Raw genomic sequence first — 20,016 nt, forward strand, 5'->3', positions numbered from 1 at the left:
AGGTTTTCTTTTTTCATTACAAGAACTACTTTAACAGCGAAAATATAATTAGTGTCTGTGGCGACTTGTTTATATGATGAGTCTGTTTTAATAATGAGCATGGCATTAATTTCAAAGGAAGGTAATTGTGTATTTTGCTAGTTTTTCCTGCATCTCTGTTTTTATATTAACATGCATACCCTGACAGTTACTCTTCTGGTTGTCTGAAATTTGTCCTTGTCTAGGAAGGTTTATCTAATTGCTAGATTAATTTACAAGCACTGAAAAAAATTTAGAAAGGATTTTTTTAAAAAAGCAGTTATTTTATTCTAATCATGACAGAGTTTTTTTTAAGTTTTCTGAAAAGTAATCTTTAATCAGAGGCCACTGATACGTCTATTCCTCATGAGTTAAAGTGAACATCTATAAATTGTATTTCGTCCTGCAACACATCATAACACATATCTAACACATGCCCATTTCACAAATAACAACTGCATTTTTTAACGAAGAAGCTGTAACAGGATTTTTACAAGAACTCTGAAATCAGGTTTATAACATACATTTGCATACAGGTCTATGCAAATCAATCATCATGTATTTCTAAATTGTGTTCTGTTTTTGTAACTACACATATATATTACACATAGAAATGTATTAGAGGGGCTCCTGTAATGTAACTATGAGATAAATTTTTTTTCTCCATGTTTCTTCAAAATACTTACAATCAATATGCTGACAAACACTGACCCTTAGTAACTATTACTAGCAAACATTTAAATTCCTTTCCCATACCCTATAGATACAGACTTAAGTACCACCTTATTGCTGTTACTAGAATTCTACAGTTTTAGAAAAATACTGGGAAAAAACCATATTCATATTATGTCTAAATGTAAAGACAAATGTGAGATTTGGTATGTGGTGCACAAATTCAAAATCCACAACTCTCTTGTGTTTAACTGCTGTACAGGGTAGAAAGTTATTGTAACAAAATCTTTGAGTAACTTGAGAAATACTGGGTATATGATACCCAGTGTAGTCTAGAAAGTAATGGACAGCAGATCAGTTTGTGGGGTCTGTTAATGTACCAGGACTGTGGTCAGTTTAGGCTGTCCTTCCAGTTATGGAAAACATCCTTATTAATCCTGGAAAAAACAGGGCAAATAACGTCTCATGTTACTTGGAGGAGCTGGATTTTAAAAAATAAAACAAAAAATTTAAATAATCCTGGCACACTTTGTTGTCCATGGGGTGGGGAACCTGGCTGAGAAAGCTGCTTTTCCTGCCACTCCCCACCTTCCTATGCAAAGAGCCGGAAATTTCAAGCTATAAATACGAACATGTATGGGGGAGGGGGCAGAGAAAAGGTGAGGGGGAGGGCTCTTTTAAGATGTATGTAAACACCATGCTAATCTCCATGCTATCACTTTGGGAAATTTAGCTAACAGCTTCAGAGCATAAAGACATTTATGCATGTTACAGAAATAATTTGTAGAATTAAGTATACCTCTTCCCAGTGGTGAAATTCAAGCTCTAGAGACTAACACTTAGATTAGATTTGTTGACAGCAGGGCACTGGTTCTCTCATTTAATGCAATATTATTTCTATAGCAACAGAGAGACATATTCAGTGTTTTATTGCAGAAAACAGATTGCTCGGAATTGAAAACAAGGTCTTTGCCCAAAGAGTCTAGGAAATCATACTAAGTAAAGATTATTTTAGGACAATTGTATCTTGGCTTGACCTTTTCTTGGTGGAAGGTCAAAACAACTTCAAAAGAAGAGAAACCCAGGGAGATAAAGGTGGGAAAAGGTGGAGTAATGTCTCTACTGTTTGGGTGTAGAGCTGGAGAGGAAGGGCTGGGATGTACACACTAACCCTGAGTTGTACTACAGTAGCACACACTATTTCTGCCACAATGAGCCACACCACTATGCAGTGCCCCCCTGAAGGCACCTCCCTCTAAATTTACAACCAAGGTAAGTAATAGATAAAGGAGCTAAAGAAATGATAAAGAAAAGAAGGAAGCCACTAGAAAACTACAGTGGTCACTGCCATAGCATAAAAACTATCCCCTCTAATCTCTACCACGCACAGAGCTAGCTATAATATTTCATCATTCCAATTATTATGAAGAACATTTTTATTTGATGACATGTATTTCTTTAGCTTAGATAGAGGTTTGTTGTAGGTGAAGAGGAAAAGAATATAATGCCAAGAGGTAATGTAAAAAAATAATTTGTGAAGTGTCAGGGTAGATGTAACTGAAATTAATTTCTGTTCTGTTTATCCTGGCATCATGTGCAGTGACATTTTTAAATCCCAGGCTACAACATTATGTCCTTATGTTAGGTTCTGTAAATACAGTCTTGCCCTGAGATAAATAACTTCACAAATTAATAGCCCATAAAGGGCAGTTTGGCTTTTATGAAAAACATGAAAGTGAAAACTGTTGCTATTGTAGTTGCCTACAGTTTTCTGCAGCTTCCCAGTCTATTTTTGAAAGCTGAGTGATGTGAACAGGAGCATAAAGGTGCAATGTCAATGTCTGTTACAGTACATCTTTCTGTGATATATCACTATTTGCCTAAACACTTCCAGTATTCTTTCCTGCATTGCTTAAAGGAGTCAAGACAACCTGCCTTCACTCACTGAAAGAGCAGATTTCAAGAAAGAAAGTACTTTTAAAGCATTTTTGCTGAAGATGGCTTCAGTCAGCAGAAGTAGAATTCACAGATTATTCTGCCAAAGAAATAATCCTTTAGCTACTAATCCAGTTACAGTTTACTTTGGTATTCCACAGAATAGAGCACCTCTATAACAAAGTGTTGGGTTTGGTGTTTTTAATGCACTAGCTATAAAACCAATTTGAAGCACTGTTTACCCCCAAACCGTATCTCTGCAACGTACGCTGATTGCAATTTTTGTGTCTGAGGCAACTCTTCACTTACAGTAACCTCCACCAACATTGTAACTTTTTCCCCGAAAGTATTCCAAATGAAAAATTAGCAATCAATTAACAATAGCGCCCATTTTTCTACTGATATGAATTAGGAGAGGGAAAGAGGGAGATTATAATGGTATCATTAGGTGGTACCCCCAGGCGTTTCTGTGACAGTGTTAGAAGAAAAACTCCAAGTATTCCACCCCCAAGGCGTGAGAAACCTGCCAGCCCCTGCGAGGGGACATGGGTGTGGTGGGAATGGCAGGGGTACTGGCCTGGATCTCCAATTCATGTCATTTTCCAAGAGATGGAAGTTCTAGTGAGGTAATCCGACCTCTTTTAACGACCAAAGCTATTGGTCATAAATTCACAGAGAAAAAGACCGTCAGAGGTCAATTACTCAATATTATGTGATGACGCTGCATTTCAGAAAACTTTCTACTCTCCAAAGATCATCTGAGAAGTCACGCTTAGGGATGTGGCTGGCACAAGCTGACTCGGCCACAGGGCAGAACTGCTGCAGCTCAGCCCGTGATGCTGATGTTGCTGCTGTCGCTAAACCTCCTTTTGAGGGTGGGTTTTCTCAAAAGCCAGAACAGTACCTCTTGGTTTACCTGTTCTGCAAAACTTGACGCAGGCAGTATTGTGTCACGGTTTGCTACAGGAAAGGATACAGACACAGACAATAAAGTGGACTTTAAAAGTTTGGCAAGGGGGGGCCCTAACTGAGCCAGAGTAGATACTTACAACCCCACTGATGCTTTGCACTAAGTTATGGTGGTCTCTGCCTCTGCAACATCTTCGCTCGACTTAGGCTGAGGACCAGCACAGGCACTTTTAGGATGAAGCTACTCAAAATGTCTTCAGCCAATTTAATAACATCTAAAAATGTAGCACAATCATTTCCTGGATTCTAAATTACCCGGTCTCAGTATTTCAATGTATCTTAGAAGTGTCCCAAACTTAGAGGAGTTGCAAACCCATCATTTTTAAAGGAAAGCACAAATTTTAAGCTTGAAAAAGAAGAAAGTTAAAAAGAAAATTGTTTAACTGTGAGCTTTTATGTGAGCAACACTCTTGAAAAGCCCTGATATGACAACTGCAATCTGCCTAATATTTAACCCAAGAGACTGATTATCAAAGAGCAGGTAAGAGCTAAATTGTAGATTAAAATACTATACAAAATATCAAATAGAAATAGTAACTAAATCTGATAAAAGCAAAATAAAAAAAATGTCAAAACACCACTGATGAAAATGGAATTTATAGAAACATTGGGCTCATTCCTTCTGTAATTTATTATGGTATCAGGAGAATTACTCAGACATCAAAAGACAAGTAATTCTTGTTGGAAGCAATCACATAATTGTGATAAACAAAAGACAGATTTGTGTATTTTCTTGGGCCTTACAGTGCATCACAATTGCTTTAATCAAAGAGTCTAATTATTTTGGGCACTCTCCTGTTCTTGAGATGTTTGTCCACTTCTGGTTTTCATGACGGTCTGCAGTTGCTCTACTCCTTTTCCATGCCATTTAGAGGACCTTCCCTACTAGTAATCTCTAACTTTCTAGAGAAGAGAGGAGTCCAAGGCCATATTCACAGCATGTTCCTTTTGTAAGTACCTCCACTGAAATAAATTTAACTCCTACCTCTATCCCTCTATCTGTGGGAAAGCAGTCTTCTCCTGTTCAAGACAGGATTGCCTTTCATCTCTGCTGTTGTTTTGGATACCTGGCTGTTGGCTCCAGCTTAACAGGGCTACTACAACTAAGATCGTACATCATCCCTGTCCTGGTTTCGGCTGGGATAGAGTTAATTTTCTTCCTAGTAGCTGGCATAGTGCTGTGTTTTGGATTTAGGATGAGAAGAATGCTGATAACACACTGAGGTTTTAGTTGTTGCTAAGTACTGCTTATGCTAGTCAGGGACTTTTCAGCTTCCCATGCTCTGCCAGGTGCACAAGAAACCGGGAGGGGGCACAGCCAGGCCAGCTGACCCAAACTGCCCAAAGGGCTATTCCATACCATGTGACGTCATGCTCAGTATATAACTAGGGGGGAGATGGGGGGGGGGGGGGGGGGGGGCAGCGATTGCTGCTCGGGAACTGCCTGGGTATCCGACAGCAGGTGGTGAGCAATTGCATTGTGCATCACTTGCTTTGCATATTATTATTATTATATTGTTATTATTGTCATTACTATTTTACTTTGTTTCAATTATTAAACTGTTCTTATCTCAACCCAGGAGTGTTTCTCACTCTCACTCTTCTCCGATTCTCTCCCCCATCCCACTGGGGTAGGGGGAGTGAGTGAGCGGCTGCGTGGTGCTTAGTTGCTGGCTGGGGCTAAACCATGACAATCCCTCTCAGCACCTCTCAGCTGACCCCCTACCCACTGACAGCCCCATTGCTGCTCCTGCCACTTGGAAGATAGCACAGGCCCCAAACCAATGGTATCATCAAGATCAGACTGCATCTTATGAGCTCCTTCTGCAGTTACATCTTTACTGCATCTAATTTTTACGTGCTACCATAAATAAACATTTTAACTGAGCTCTAATCGTGTCACGTCTCAAATACTGATACACAGTTTTCTCTAACCTTTGCAAATGCAACCCAGCATCCCTTCAGAGCACTGATGCAGATGGAGCTTTCCCACCCCAAAGCTCTGACACCGTTCCTCACCGTGCTGCCTTCTTTCCTAACCTTCCCCATCTCATCAATACCAGTGACTCCTCTTTACTGTCATGGCCAAACTCTTACGCTCTTCTCATTTGTTTACATGTTACCATCCCATAAAAGTAATGATTCTCTCGTTGTCCATGAACAGTTAGAAAAAAACCACCTTGCTCTCTGCTTCACATTCATTTTTCCTAGGATGCTACAAAAATGTGATAATAGACAGGGCACTGGCATAGAAAGAAGAGATCTATCAGGCCACCCAGTTCAGGCTTACTGGTGCTCTTGGTAGTCTGTACTCTTCATTGTTTCTTGTTTTAAACTTAAAGTTTCCCCTCTAGCATCTGCCATAATGAAGTCATGCAATACACTGCGTCATTCCAGATGATTACATGCAAGAATAAGCTGATTGATTTTAATAAACCCAGTATGGTCATGTTCTGACTTATTTTGACTCATTTTCTGGCTTAGTATGTGCTGTAATAGCTAAAATGTCTCCTCTCTCTTCTTTAGACATAGATATTTCTAATATTCAAAGAGCCTGAAAACAATTTTATGATATGCAAAAAAAATTATTACACAGTTAAAAAATAATGCAAATATGACTACTGGACAAACTGACTACTCAGTCTAACTTATGAAGAACCTCATCTCATTAGTTCCACTGAAAAGCAGGAACTGAAATACTCATTTGTCTACAGCTGTAAGCGAATGATTTTTTCAGTACATTAGAAACACTAAAGAATTTCCCTGCATGAAAACACAAATTAAATTTATTTTATAACTTTGAGCATTGAAACAAGAAGAAAATTTAACTCCAGTTTTACCTAATAATTAACAATTATTACATTAAAGGAATGACAAAACCCCAAAAGCGAATGAGGAAGCCTATTAGGGGATCAACTGCTCCTAGAGTTTCAGTGCGTGACATTAACTATAATGACTGCAAATGCCGACATTTTTCTGAGTGCCAGCCACACAGGTGCCCACTTAACCTAATTCGTGGCATTTAGTGTTCCACCTTCTGCTGTGAAAATAAGTATTATGCTTCACTTAAGCACAACTCTACTCTTCTTATCCTTACTCATCTCCTAGCTGTGCAGAGCTGTCACATCAAGCATAGGCCATCACAATTGGGTATGTTCTTCTGATGAAATCATCACAAGCAGGAAAAAATACCACAGTCTTGCAGGAGTTACGACAACAAACTTAATAAAAACAAGCTGAGGGTACGAAAGTCTTGTTTCCAATAACTGTTCTTTTTTAAGAGACAGAGCAAGATTTTAATCTTTCACACTTTCTTCAGATGACTACCTGTGAGAACTTTACAGCTTTTTGAGGCCTTCATCATATTTACAGTTCCATATTAAGCAGTTACAGCACAACTAACAACTCTCTGAAACACTAGTCCCTTAAGTCCGATGAAATGTCCTTACTGTTAAACTGAGAAACGCCTGCAATAAGCGGGTATAATTACTTAAAAATACATGTGCTCTTCCTGAAGTCTAAGGCACTGTCTACCCTTACAAAGACATCTTTGCCATCAGAACAAGTGCAGAATGAACAGGCAGTTAATATCAGCCAGAGTCAATGGTTCAGACAAACCACTTGGAATTCCTTAGAATACGTCTTAGCCCCAATCATCTTTCGCCAGTTTGTGTCTCTGTTCCACACTCATGTTGGCTACGGGGTATTCAGAGAAGAGCTTACAATACAAACAGGCGATGCGCCATGGTCAGAGTGGTAATGCAGCCTGCTCAGAGCCACAGACAGGAACTGGATGCTCCAGCCCAATTCCTACCCATTAAAACCATGTTACCCTCCACTGACTATGTAAGAGTTGGCACTTTGGAAAAGACTTGGTTCAGCTTAATTAACTGGGTCAAAATTATGTGGGCTAGATCTTCTGCCACTGACTTCCAAGGAAGAAGAAGAAAATCCTTTACAACTCAGAGGGATGGAAAAGCCTGGAAATGTGTCTTTTAAAAAGCAAACTCTTTTAAACTGAAAAGACAGTTCTAATCACCCCGTCTGATAGTACCTGCGTAATCTAAAGCACTGACTTTGTGCAAGTTACTCCTTACAAATAGCAAATCCAATTCCAAGAAAACAAATGACGCAACAAAGATTCTAACACAGAGATATATTTATGGTACAATATGCCAAATAAATAACTCACTGTGGATGTCTGCTCCATGTATACATTTTCAAATGTTCATAGACAGGAGCTGAATTGCTAAAGCTGAGAATATGATAAGCTAAACTAAAACTTTCTGGGCTGAGAAAGAAGCAAGAAAGGAAATTATAACCGGACTTTCAGAGATTAAGTTTTTACTAGAACATGGAGAAAAATCTAACTATGCCTCCATATATATTTATTTTTTTATATATATATAATCTAGTACTTGTACTGATACTTGTATCATAAAAGTATATTATTTGAGACAATTGTACAATTCATTACATCTCAAAGATTTTCATATATAGTTACTGTCAACAGGATTCCTTAGTTCAACTGTGGACTGGACTAGAGATTATGGTCTAAAATACTAATAAGTATGTACTTGCTGAAGATTAAATACTTGCTTCTGATGGCCCAGTGGTTTTCCTGCAATATGAGACTGCAATGTACTGTTGAACATGCATGGAGAATCTCTCATGCTTCTTATTTTTGGGCTGATTAAAGCAAATTAAATTTCACACTAAGCAGTTTGGAGGCTTTGAATGCTCCATTAGGTTTTACTAGAATCAGATAATTCCTATAAAATGTTTATTTATGCAACCATAGTGACATTTCTCAAAATAGGTATTATTAGATGTTTGACAAATAATGCGCTACTTACCCAAATTCTCAGACATTATTAGTTAACATTAGCACAAGAGTTTGGAGAAGAAAATACCCAAGAATACTTTTGGCTTGGGTTCCATCCTACTGAACATATCAAAGTTTTTGATAGGTTGCAACAGCAAAAGAAATGGATGCAGTGAGTTTATTTAGATTAAGCTACCTTATTGCCAGGAAATTAGGTCAAACTTAAACACTGCTCCTGTTATTTCAGGTGATAGTACCAAAAAAGCCCCATTCATCAGTCAGTGACATATGTATAAAAAAATTACCTTGTATTCAACAAATAAAATTTTTACCTATAGCCTGATTCAGCACAAACATTTCAAAGCCGCTGCTGCTACCTCGCACTTAAAAAGTCAATACGAGCTTTTTCTACTTTGTGCTCTATTATAAATGTCCACTGACAATGATTCAGGAATTGGGATTTAGCTGACAATTTTGCTGAAACCGCATTGTGACAGTAGAATACAGCTGCCTCCTCCCCAGCTGTGCCAGGCTGATGGGAGTTAAAAAAACTACACAAGCTTGCTTTTGTTAGTAAACAAAGCAGCCAGTTCAAATGGCAAAAAAGAGCAAATATAGCAAAGGTGACCTGCTTAAAAGTAATTTTTAAAGCTGGAATGATATTTTAAGACACCATTTTTTAACCTGCTCATATGCTTGTTATACGACAAATCAAACATCAGCATTCATGCTCTTGCTTTCTAGATGAGAAAGAGAATTTTTTAAAGAAAATTAGAACTTTACAAAATATCTCCCTATATACATGCTTCACTTAAGGACTAGCAGAGCAGCTTAATTTTATCTGGCAACTTTTTTTTTTTAAATTAATGTTCCTTTGTTTTAGCAAAATGGGTTATTTAACGCTATTTTAAAAGCAATAATAAAAGCAGTTCACAGCCAGATTTACTGTGGTAAAATCACTTTTTCAGAAAGATATTAAGCATTATCAGGCATTCTTTTCCTTTGTAGAATGTCTTACTAATTAGCTGGATATAACATTAAGAACTTGTATGGGCCCTGACATTTCTCTGTAATTTATTCAGTTCACAAATGTATAAATGGCAGCTTGTGCATTTGCATGCAGATTTCAGCATTACATTCATATCACATCTTGTGTGCAAAACCCACTAGCAGCAAATCTCCAAATCTCCCAACAACTCAGTTATTGAAATGTGAACAAGCTAGTTCATATCTGATGTAATAAAGCACAAGCACAGCAGCCTGCCTCCTAGAAAGGACATCAGGATGAATCGACTGCAAAACAACTGCAAATTTGCAAGTTTGTACGTTAACACTGTGAAATATTTCCTAAGAAGAAAGAACATACTCATGCAAATGACTGTGGACTTTATCAAATACAATAAGAGTTCTGAAACTCAATATTACCTCAATGTTCCTTTCTAGCGTAGGAACAAAGACAAGTAGGACTCTCTGGAAGGTACCAACTTCAGCTCTTACTGAAACCAAGTATTCACTGACCTTTCCTGGTCAAACCCAAGGCTATTTTTTAAGTAAGAGAATTTAGAACATTCACAATACGTTCTAAACAATAACTCTTTGAGTAGGAACATTTGCTACGGTATGTGCTTTCCCCTTGATTTAGAAAACTGAACAAGTTAAAGAGTTTTCTTAGAGTTAACCCATAAGGCAGGTGTTTGTATTTATATGGTGCAGCCTATGCTTTAAGATTTAGTATCTATAAAAAATACACTTTGGGAGGAAGTCATATTAAGGCACTCAATATTTAACAGAAACAAGAGACAGAAATATTCTGGACTGTGGCAGTTGCACATCAAATGTGGGCATGGGAAAGAGGCTCAAGATAATTCAGTTAGTAATTCTCTCAGGAGAGAGGATGCCTTCAAATGTTACAGTGATTATGAACAGAAATAAAGCCATGCCGCTGTCTGGACACCAGAACCATCAGCTCTGATGTTCCTCAGCTCTGGAGCTGTCTATTCTGAACGTAAATAACTTCAGTCTCTACAGTGTATGTGTCAGAGCTTATAAGAGGTACTGATTGTACAAAAGCCAGCATGCCCAGCTCATCTTGTATCCTGATCACCAAATTGTCAAGCAGAAGTCAAATGGAGAAGTGCTGATTTGAAAATCATGTCCCTTAATTGCTGCCTAAATATGAACTCAGAATCCCAATATTTGGCAGCTGCTTTTAAAAATCTTGGTGCATATAATCGCCTGCATTATTATACGAAAAAACACTGTTTGCATGGAAGACAGATAGGGTACATAATTTTGAGGAGACACATAGCCAGCAGTTTTGCTTTTCACATAAAGCACATAGTGGTGCCCAAAACTGTAATTAGTTGAATCGAGCTGATATGATTTACTGAGGTGTTATGGAGGAGCTAGAGTGTTAGCAAAACGTGCAGAATTTGAATCATAGAATCATAGAATCGTTTGGGTTGGAAAAGACCTTTAAGATCATCCAGTCCAACCATAACCTACACTACCAAGTCCACACTAAACCAATCAAGGGTAGACTAGACTAAACCATGTCCCCAAGTGCCACATCTACCCGTTTTTTGAACGCTTCCAGGGATGGTGACTCCACCACCTCTCTGGGCAGCCTGTTCCAATGCTTGACCACCCTTTCTGCAAGGGAAAGAACATGTGGGGGAAAAAACATGTACCAGAGATGCATACACACACAGAGCACTGTATGCAGCCACGGGGAGTTGCCTGGCAGGTGAGAAGGTCCCAGAAGAGTCGGGGTCCCTGGAAGCAGCAAGCAGAGAGCGAGACAGCCACACATCCCAGCCGGGCAGGCAGGGACCCAGCATTCCTGAAGCAGAGAGAGCGAGCAGGCAAGGGGGGGTGGGGGGTGGGGGGAAGAGAGGGAGGGATGCTGAAGCAGGCAGTGCACTTGCATCTCCAGCAGTCTCACAGTGATTCTCTAACAGTGACAATTCCCTTCCAAATTCATGATCTTGTCTTTTTGCAGGATACCAGACTTTCTAGACAATCCAAACCTTTTCACCACTACACATAGCACGGCGCTCAAAGGCACTGCTTTCCCCAGCTGCAGCACGTGCCCTGCCCTGCTACTTGCCTGCATTTTTCTGCCCGTTACGCTTAAAGCAGCCTTTTTCCAGCTCTCAAGTCTGCACTGCCTCAGTGACCAGTAACAGACCATCAATGAGCTGCTTATAGTTTGGGGACCTCTGTTTTCAGCTTGTGTCTCTATTGTCAAGGCCTTTCCTGTCACCCTATGTTTAAACTGTTCACAGTAACACCACACACCTGGCCCCAAGCTCCAGTTCGCACCGCAAGTTTCTGTAACAAGCTGACGACAAGCCCAACAGGCCAGGACTGCGGCATTGCAAAGTCAGCCCAAAGCACGTGGGTAGTAATGACAATATTCTTCTGACTGTGCTCCTGGGCAACAATGGCATTCACAGCTCTATGTGATCATTATATAATTGCCCAGGATAATTAACATCCTCTTTAAAAATTTGGGAGGTCTTGAGCAACAGAAAAGTATGAAATGGCATTCCCAAAGGATTAGGGGTTTGCCATGGGTTTTAAATTGATACCAGCCAATTTACACCTGTAATGGTTGTAATGCACCCATGGAACAGACTATGGAAAACTGCCTGTAGGTACCATCTCTCTGCAGAAGATTGGTGCACGTCACAATTCACTTTCTCCATCAAGACCAGCAGACAGTTGTTCCCTGCTGTTGAGACCCTAAAGTTGTATTACAAATATAAGACTATGTATCTTCTATGTTGCCTCAGCACGTGGATCTCTGTTGGATTAAACAGCAGTTGTTGCTACACTGCTATTCTTTTTAGCACATTTAAATTTTACAGACAGATATGGGAAAAAAAATGTAGCGGCCTCAACTGTAATTTAGACATTCAGATTCTAACAATCTCCTTTAGCTGCAGCCTAACCCTGTCCAGTTCCATAGGTGTGCCCCTGCGTTCTCTCTGGAAGTTCTTCTGGCACTTTTTTGTGCTCACAGCCTGAAACATACATTAGATGGCACAGTAAAAACATGAAGATACGTAGCAGACACAATCCTGGAAGATCTTACAATCCAACTACTGCCCAACAGAGAGAGTGAGAGACACAGACAGCAAGCACACCAAGGAGCAGTAAGAAAACGTTATCAAATATGACTGTAGCTCTGTAAAACTGACTGAAACACTTCAACAGATGTTTTAACTTGTTCTGTTTACAAAAGAGACATTTATAAAAGCATGTACATTTCATCATGCTTTAAGATACCAATATTCTGACCAACTCCATGTTGTTACCCTCCCACAGAAAACCATCCAGGCTTTGGTTGGCATTGGTGGGTTAAACAAAAACTATCCAACTATCCAAAAAGTTGGACAAAATTAAGTTGAGAAGCTGGGTCTACCCACTAATAGCCTCTGTAGACAAATAATTTTAAACATTGTACAATTGTTTTGTTGAAGAACACAGTTAAATTTTTGATACTGGACTAGTTCACATCCCCCTGCACACATTTCCATGCAATGTCATGGTTGGTAACAATTCCTTATGTTTTCTTCTGTTGTACCACGCACACTAGGACAGCTTTGTTTAAACTCAACAGCTTCAGTTTAATTCTCTCCAACCACCTTCTGTTCATTAAGGTGTGTTCTGGTTTTGGCTGGGATAGAGTTATTTTCCTTCCTAGTAGCTGGCATAGTGCTGTGGTTTGGATTTAGGATGAGAAGAATGTTGATAACACACTGAGGTTTTAGTTGTTGCTAAGTAGTGCTTATGCTAGTCAAGGACTTTCTCAGCTTCCCATGCTCTGCCAGGTGCACAAGAAGCTGGGAGGGGGCACAGCCAGGCCAGCTGACCCAAACTGCCCAAAGGGCTATTCCATACCATGTGATGTCATGCTCAGTATATAACTGGGGGGAGATGGCCGGGGGGCAGTGATTGCTGCTCAGGGACTGGCTGGGTATCGGTTGGTGGGTGGTGAGCAGTTGCAACACTTGTTTTTCCTGGGTTTTGTTCCTCTCTCTCTCGTTATTCTCCTTTTCATTACAATTTTTACTATTATTATTACTATTATTGTTATTATTATTTTATTTCAATTATTAAACTGTTCTTATCTCAACCCACAAGTTTTCTTACTTTTGACCTTCCGATACTCTCCCCCATCCCACTGCAGGGGAGGGTGAGCGAGCGGTTGTGTGGTGGTTGGTTGCTGACTGGGGCTAAGCCACAACAAGGTGTAACTAGTTTGTGTCTGGGGAAAAAAAAAAATCAGTTTATACCATTTTCACTCAGTGTACCATATTCATAATACTTAAAGATTTGAAATGTATTTCTGCATATACGTGAATGGAAGAACACGTGCAAAAATATATATATTGGCACATGGAAACAAAGACAATGCTTATTCTACTGGGCAGACAACTACTAAATGTATATGGCAAAGCTGTCTACTGTTAAGGAAATGTTTTTAATAATAGAACAGAAAAAGTTAATGAGACCTTGTCTTTAGGCTGGATACAAAACTCTTATTGCAATCATACACACTCTACAAAGCTACTGCCCTTCCTCACAGACCCCTTTACTACAGCATTGCAACCACTTGAAATAATACTGAGTATCTTGGAAAGACTGCAAGTATTCCCAATATTCTCAGACAGAAGGAAAAGCCGCTGTAAGAACAGTGTATATCAGTTAGACACAATGCATTAAATGACGTTTGTTCTTTTCTGTGCAACAACCCCCCTGGAACCAGGTGCACCAATTTGCCACTGCTGAGGTCCAAAATGGCACAAAGCAGCTCTAACTCCAGCAAACAAAAGCTTCCCTCCCTCCCCACAGCCTGTGCCTTAGAGGAGGGGGAATGCAGCACAAGTAATTCCAGAAAGGTAAGTTTTAAAAAAAAAAATTACTAAGAGTGTCTGAAATGAGTAAGACCACTTAAATATTTTTATCAGCTATAGAATGAATAAACATCTATGCAAAAAAAGCCCCACAAGACCAGACCTTGGGAATGAATAAGAAAGCACAACTGCTTATCTTCTTGTGATCAAACTAGAAAGCAAGATGGACAACTGCTTCTGAAGCTAATGAGAGAAATGAAAGTATAAGCATATTAATTAAAAAGGAAGAAGTACCATCATAATTAATTCACTAGGCATGTCAGAAGAGCAGGCAACAGAATTCTTGTATTGGAATTCAGTCTATTTCAAATACAATGGCTTAGTCTCCTGCCATCACTTACACAGCTGTCTAGATTGATTTGTTCTTTGCAAATGGATATTAAATAAAAGGTGGATCTTTCAGAGAAAAGACCTTTGAAATAGCAGATGCAAGTGCTGCGGGCATCCTCCTCCTCCTCCCCACCTCTCAGCAAAACAAAGGAATTCTGAAGTAGAGCACAACACTCACAGCTCTCACCTGTCAGGTGCCACTTCCACGCACCTTAGCAGAGCTCAATGTTCCTTTACCAGAATTAAATGTTTCAGAAATGTGTTATAAATAACAGTTAGAAAGCCTTTAATTAAACAATTTAATAATATAAAACAAAGGTAGAAGAGCAAAAAAAGAAAAATTTCACCACTTGGACTTAATTGACTGAAAAAACTGATGCCAGATTATGTAGCACTGAACGACCTGGGCAGAAAACGTGTATATTAGAGATTATGCCTTCACTTAACTAAAAGAATCAGTAGAAGTATTCACAGTGTACTTGAAGTACCATAATACCCAATTCTAGTGATTTTGATTTCTTCTAATTAACATATACACACAAATGAATCTAAAACTGCAAGCATAAACATTACTTGCTCACTGATCCATTATCACACTGCTAACAGATCAAGCTTCATCAAGTTCTATCAGTTTTTTTGATTGTACACATTATTAGACAAGTCTCGTTTCATTTAGTCTCTAAACAGCTACGTTTTATTACAGTCAGAGCTAAGTAAAGTTTGCAGGAGACTTGCTGTCTTACTTGTTCTTTCACCCATGTAAGCAGAGCAATTAATGACAAATAATTAAACACCTGGTCTAAAGCTACATCACATAAAGGACTTTGCTGGCTAGAACTGATGTCTATCAAATTATTGACAGCAGTAGTATCATTAAAAAAAAATGCAGTTTAAACAATTTTCTCCAAAGGAATTCAGCCACAAAAAAATAGCTGCTGGATTCTCAGCTTCACAATCCGTGTTTCTCCATGGCTTCAGCAGGGTGACCTTGGCTGCAAACAGCTGAATTCTCTGCTGTTGGAATAAAAGGCTTCGAAATGCAGAAGCTGTTTCCTGGACACCAATCTACACTTGAGGTATGGGATGAAGAAGGAAGCACAATACTTTGTGTTAAACTGAAAGAGGAAAGACAGGCAAGAAAGAGGGCAGGGCAGTTTGCCCTGTGCTGTTTTTGGCTGGGATGGAGTTAATTTTCTTCTTAGTAGCTAGTAGAGCGCTATTCTGGATTTGTGCTGGAAACAGTGCTGATAACACAGGGATGTTTTAGTTACTGCTGAGCAGTGCTTGCACAGAGCCAAGGCCGTTTCTGCCTCTCACCCCAGCCCACCAGCGAGCAGCTGGGGGTGCACAAGAAGCTGGGAGGGGACACGGCTGGGACAGCTGACCCCAGCTGACCCAAGGGATATCCCAGACCGTATGATGTCATGCTCAGCACATAAAGCTGGGGGAAGAAGAAGGAAGGAGGGAATGTTTGGAGTGATGGCATTTGTCTTGCCAAGTAATCGTTACACATGATGGAGCCCTGCGCTCCTGGAGATGGCTGAACACCTGCCTGCCGATGGGAAGTAGTGAATGAATTCCGCGTTTTGCTCTGCTTGTGTGCGCAGCTTTTGCTTTACTTATTAAACTGTCTTTATCTCAACCCATGAGTTTTCTCACTTTTACCCTTCCAATTTGCTCCCCCATCCCACTGGGGGGGAGTGGGCGAGCGGCTGTGTGGGGCTTGGTTGCCAGCTGGGGTTAAACCACGACAGCCTTCAATGTATGGAGGGAGCTATTCTATGGAATCGACACCAGGTTTGTTGAGCTTGTGAGTCAGGATCAGAGGAGAGGTCAGCCACTAAGAGTGGGGTTTTTGCTACAGACCACCCAACAGGGCCAAAGAAGCGGGTTAAGTCTTCTATAAGCAACTCAAAAAAGTCTCCAGATTACAGATCCTGGCTCTTACGGGAGACTAACCTCCCTGACATCTGCTGACAGCAATCCAGGAGGGAGTCTGGGACAACATCTTGACACAGACGGGCCACCCAGGGTCCACTCTCCCAGCCCTGCTACTCACAAACACTGAAGTGCTAGGGGATGTGTTAATCCCCAGCAGCCTTAGCAGTAGCAGCCACCAGAGTGGATGCTGAGGGGAGTAAGGAAGGATAGCAGATCTGGGGCCTCAGGACAGCAGACTGGCTTATTTAGGGAACTGGTATATAGGATCCTGTGGGAGGCAGCTCTGAAAGGCAAAACAGTTTGAGAGCGCTGAGGCATCTTTAAAGGCATGCTTCTCCTAACACAAGAATGGTCCTTCCTGATACTGGGGGGGCGGAGAAGCAGTAGACTATCAGGAGAATGACTTGGCTAAATGGGGAACTCATGCCCGAGTACCAATGGAAAAAGGACATAAACGGGAGATGGAAGCAAAGATGGACTTGAAAGGAAGAGTATTGAAAAAGTACCTGGGCATGCAGGGCTGGTGTCAGGAAAACAAAAGCTCACTAGGGGCTGAAGCTAGCAAGGGGCATGACAGGCAGCAAAAGCCTACTACTTTAGCAATAAAATAATAAATAAATAAGAAAATACAGGCCCACTGCTGAGTGAGGCAATGACAAGTGACAGATGCTGAGTGCTGCTTTTGCCTGTCTTCACTGAAATGTTCTCCCAGATGTAAAGGAGCAGGGGAAATAACGGTAGTGGAAGAGGATTCAGCCAAGTATCTCCTGAAAAATTGCAACCCAAGCAAGTCTGTGGGACCTGATGGGATGCATCCTGAGAGAGCCAGCTGATGTCACCGTGGGGAACCTCTTATAATCATCAAAAGGTTGCGGAGTTAGGATGTTGCAGGCTAGGTGAGTGGAGAACTAGATGGGTGAAAAACTGGCTGGACTGTTGGGCTCAAAGGGTATTGGTTAATGGAACAATATGGGAAGTTGTAATAAAACAAAACAGAAGGTTCCAACTTGATATGAGAATAAACACTTTTAGAAATAAATTTCCAGAGTTTTAAAAAAAATACAGTGAAACAAACACATTATCCAATCAACAATGTTTTGCATTTTGCAGATTACCATTTTTGCCATACTATAGTTATGATACACTAACTGAACGCACACAAATGTCTTCAGAAGTAAGTCTTTCGTTATCATGGTGTACCTAGGTGTAAGTATCGAGTTTATAGAAATTGTTTTCAGTACCACAGTTGCACTATAAGGTATTGCTTAAAATTCTTGATTATGTACCACAATATTAGCGTTACCAGGAATAGATATCCTACTCTTGATTATGTAATCAAGAAAAACTTCTGAAAATAATATTCAGAGTACAAACTACTTTTAATCAGCTGCTAAATACCAAGATTCTGGTGCTGATTACTTCGTTGCTCTAATGACATCTGTAATGGATTCCAAGTGCTGTGCCTGATTGCTTCCCAGCTGATCAGGATTCTGTTCATCACTTCTAGCTGCTGGAATTCTGAGATTTCTTGGAGTTCCTTGCAAAAGGCTTCAACATTGCTTCAGCTAAATGGCTACAGTGCATGCTTTAAAACAGTCATCATAAACCTTACACTTAGTACTCCACGATAAAACATATTAAGAGAAGAGAGGAAGATCTGGGTGTGTCCCCCCCTTTTTATTGACAGACATTGATTGTAAAGCAGTATAATCCAAAGAACTTGATATGCATTGGCCAATGAATCATATAATATAGCTGAACTTCAGATGATCATAGCTTTCTTCAATAGCCATGCTGCCATAGTAACTATGATACACCTTCATTAATGCTGATGTTTTTGGTTTTAATATAGCTGATATACACACACGATTTAAAAGGCAATTTGAGACATTAAATAAGATACATGTACAAGCCAAATTCACAACTGTTAAACTTAAATCAATGTCTTGTCTCATGTCATTTTTGATTTTTGCCTACTGAAAAAATGAATTTTTAATCCTTCATTTTACTGAACTAACTTGATAAGGGAATTGACACAGCAATTATTCTTGGAGAGACTCCTCAGTGGAGAAGTATGAAATGATTGCAGTACCATTCTACCACAGACATGCATTACGTAGGTCTAAACATCTTTGGCTAGAACAGAGAAAATACTTAAATTACTCCAGGAAAAGAAATATTACTACTGGTCTTCAATTCTGCAAACATTTATATGTTCAAATTGTCTTAAAAGCTATTGGCTATAAAAATTCTTAGATTCTCTGTTTGCTCTTTTTCATTAATGTAGTATTGCCGAAAGACTTCTTACAATTTCAAATTTTTGTTGTAACAAATAATGAAAGTGCTGGCAAATTTCAGTATTACTCTTATAATTTTGAAATGGAACTATTTCTAAAATTTTTTAAGAGTTTAATCAGTTGCTGACAGCTTTTTATCTCATTGTGTCTTCACTTTAAGTTAGAATTGTTTAAATGGATTATGTAAAGTATGAAATCTCAAGCACAGTATTAGTGCTGGAATTAATGGAGAGAAACAGTGGAATGTAATGGCTCCTGCTTTTTATCTGAGTGCAGAAACACACCAGCAGTTCAAACACATACCCACATAAGAGAAGAAATTTAAGAATTCATTCCTCCTTGAGAAGGAAGTCACCTCAATCCCTAGAGTTTAGCATGGAATGTGGCAGAAAACTTGAGAATATGACTGCAGTACTTCCAAGTTTTCCAAAAACTTTCACTGCAAGGAATGTGGAAAGTTTTCATTTCTAACATCAGAGGATTTCTATTTTGATAAAAGAATATGCAGCAAATAGGTTCTTATAAGGCCAACATCTTGGCTCCTGCAACGTCTCATACAGTAACAGCTATTAACAAGCCAAACCAAAGAAATTGTCAATAAGTATCTTGAGAAGACATTTTTATAAGAGGATGTGAGTTATCTTGCTTTAAAATATCTTTTCTTTAAGTTTCTTTAACTTTTTTTGTGTTTTAAAGGAGCTTCTATTCCAGAAGCTAAGTAAGTGAGAGGAAAAGGTAGGAAAAAAATCCTTTGAAAAACTTATTATTTCACTTCCAAAATACACATTCATACAGTTTAAACTGAAGTGTTTTTTCAAATTCTTTTAAACACACAGATTTAGATTTATGTTCTGTGAAGTATTTTTCTGACTCTGCATTTCTGTCTCCCTTGCTGTATCACACATCTCCCTGCCCTTCTAGGCAACTAGCCAGAGAGTGCTAATCCACAGGTATCTGCACTGTAGAGCGATTCACTTTTATCTCTGTCATCAGTTTAGACAAAGACAAATGGCTGAATGTAAAATTGTACTTATATGTACAATTTAATTTTTAAATTGTACTTATATATTTACCAACTCACGGCACAGCAAGCCACCTGTATAAA

General features: G+C 39.4%; 1 protein-coding gene across 1 annotated transcript in view; it reads right to left on the reverse strand.

The window, feature by feature from the left end:
• CPPED1 (calcineurin like phosphoesterase domain containing 1) overlaps nucleotides 1-20,016 on the reverse strand; it is a 50,621-nt gene that overhangs the window by 16,859 nt on the left and 13,746 nt on the right. The gene's annotated exons all lie outside the window — the stretch shown is intronic.

Source organism: Pelecanus crispus, chromosome 11 (genome assembly GCF_030463565.1).
Source record: "Pelecanus crispus isolate bPelCri1 chromosome 11, bPelCri1.pri, whole genome shotgun sequence".
Lineage (NCBI taxonomy): Eukaryota > Metazoa > Chordata > Aves > Pelecaniformes > Pelecanidae > Pelecanus > Pelecanus crispus.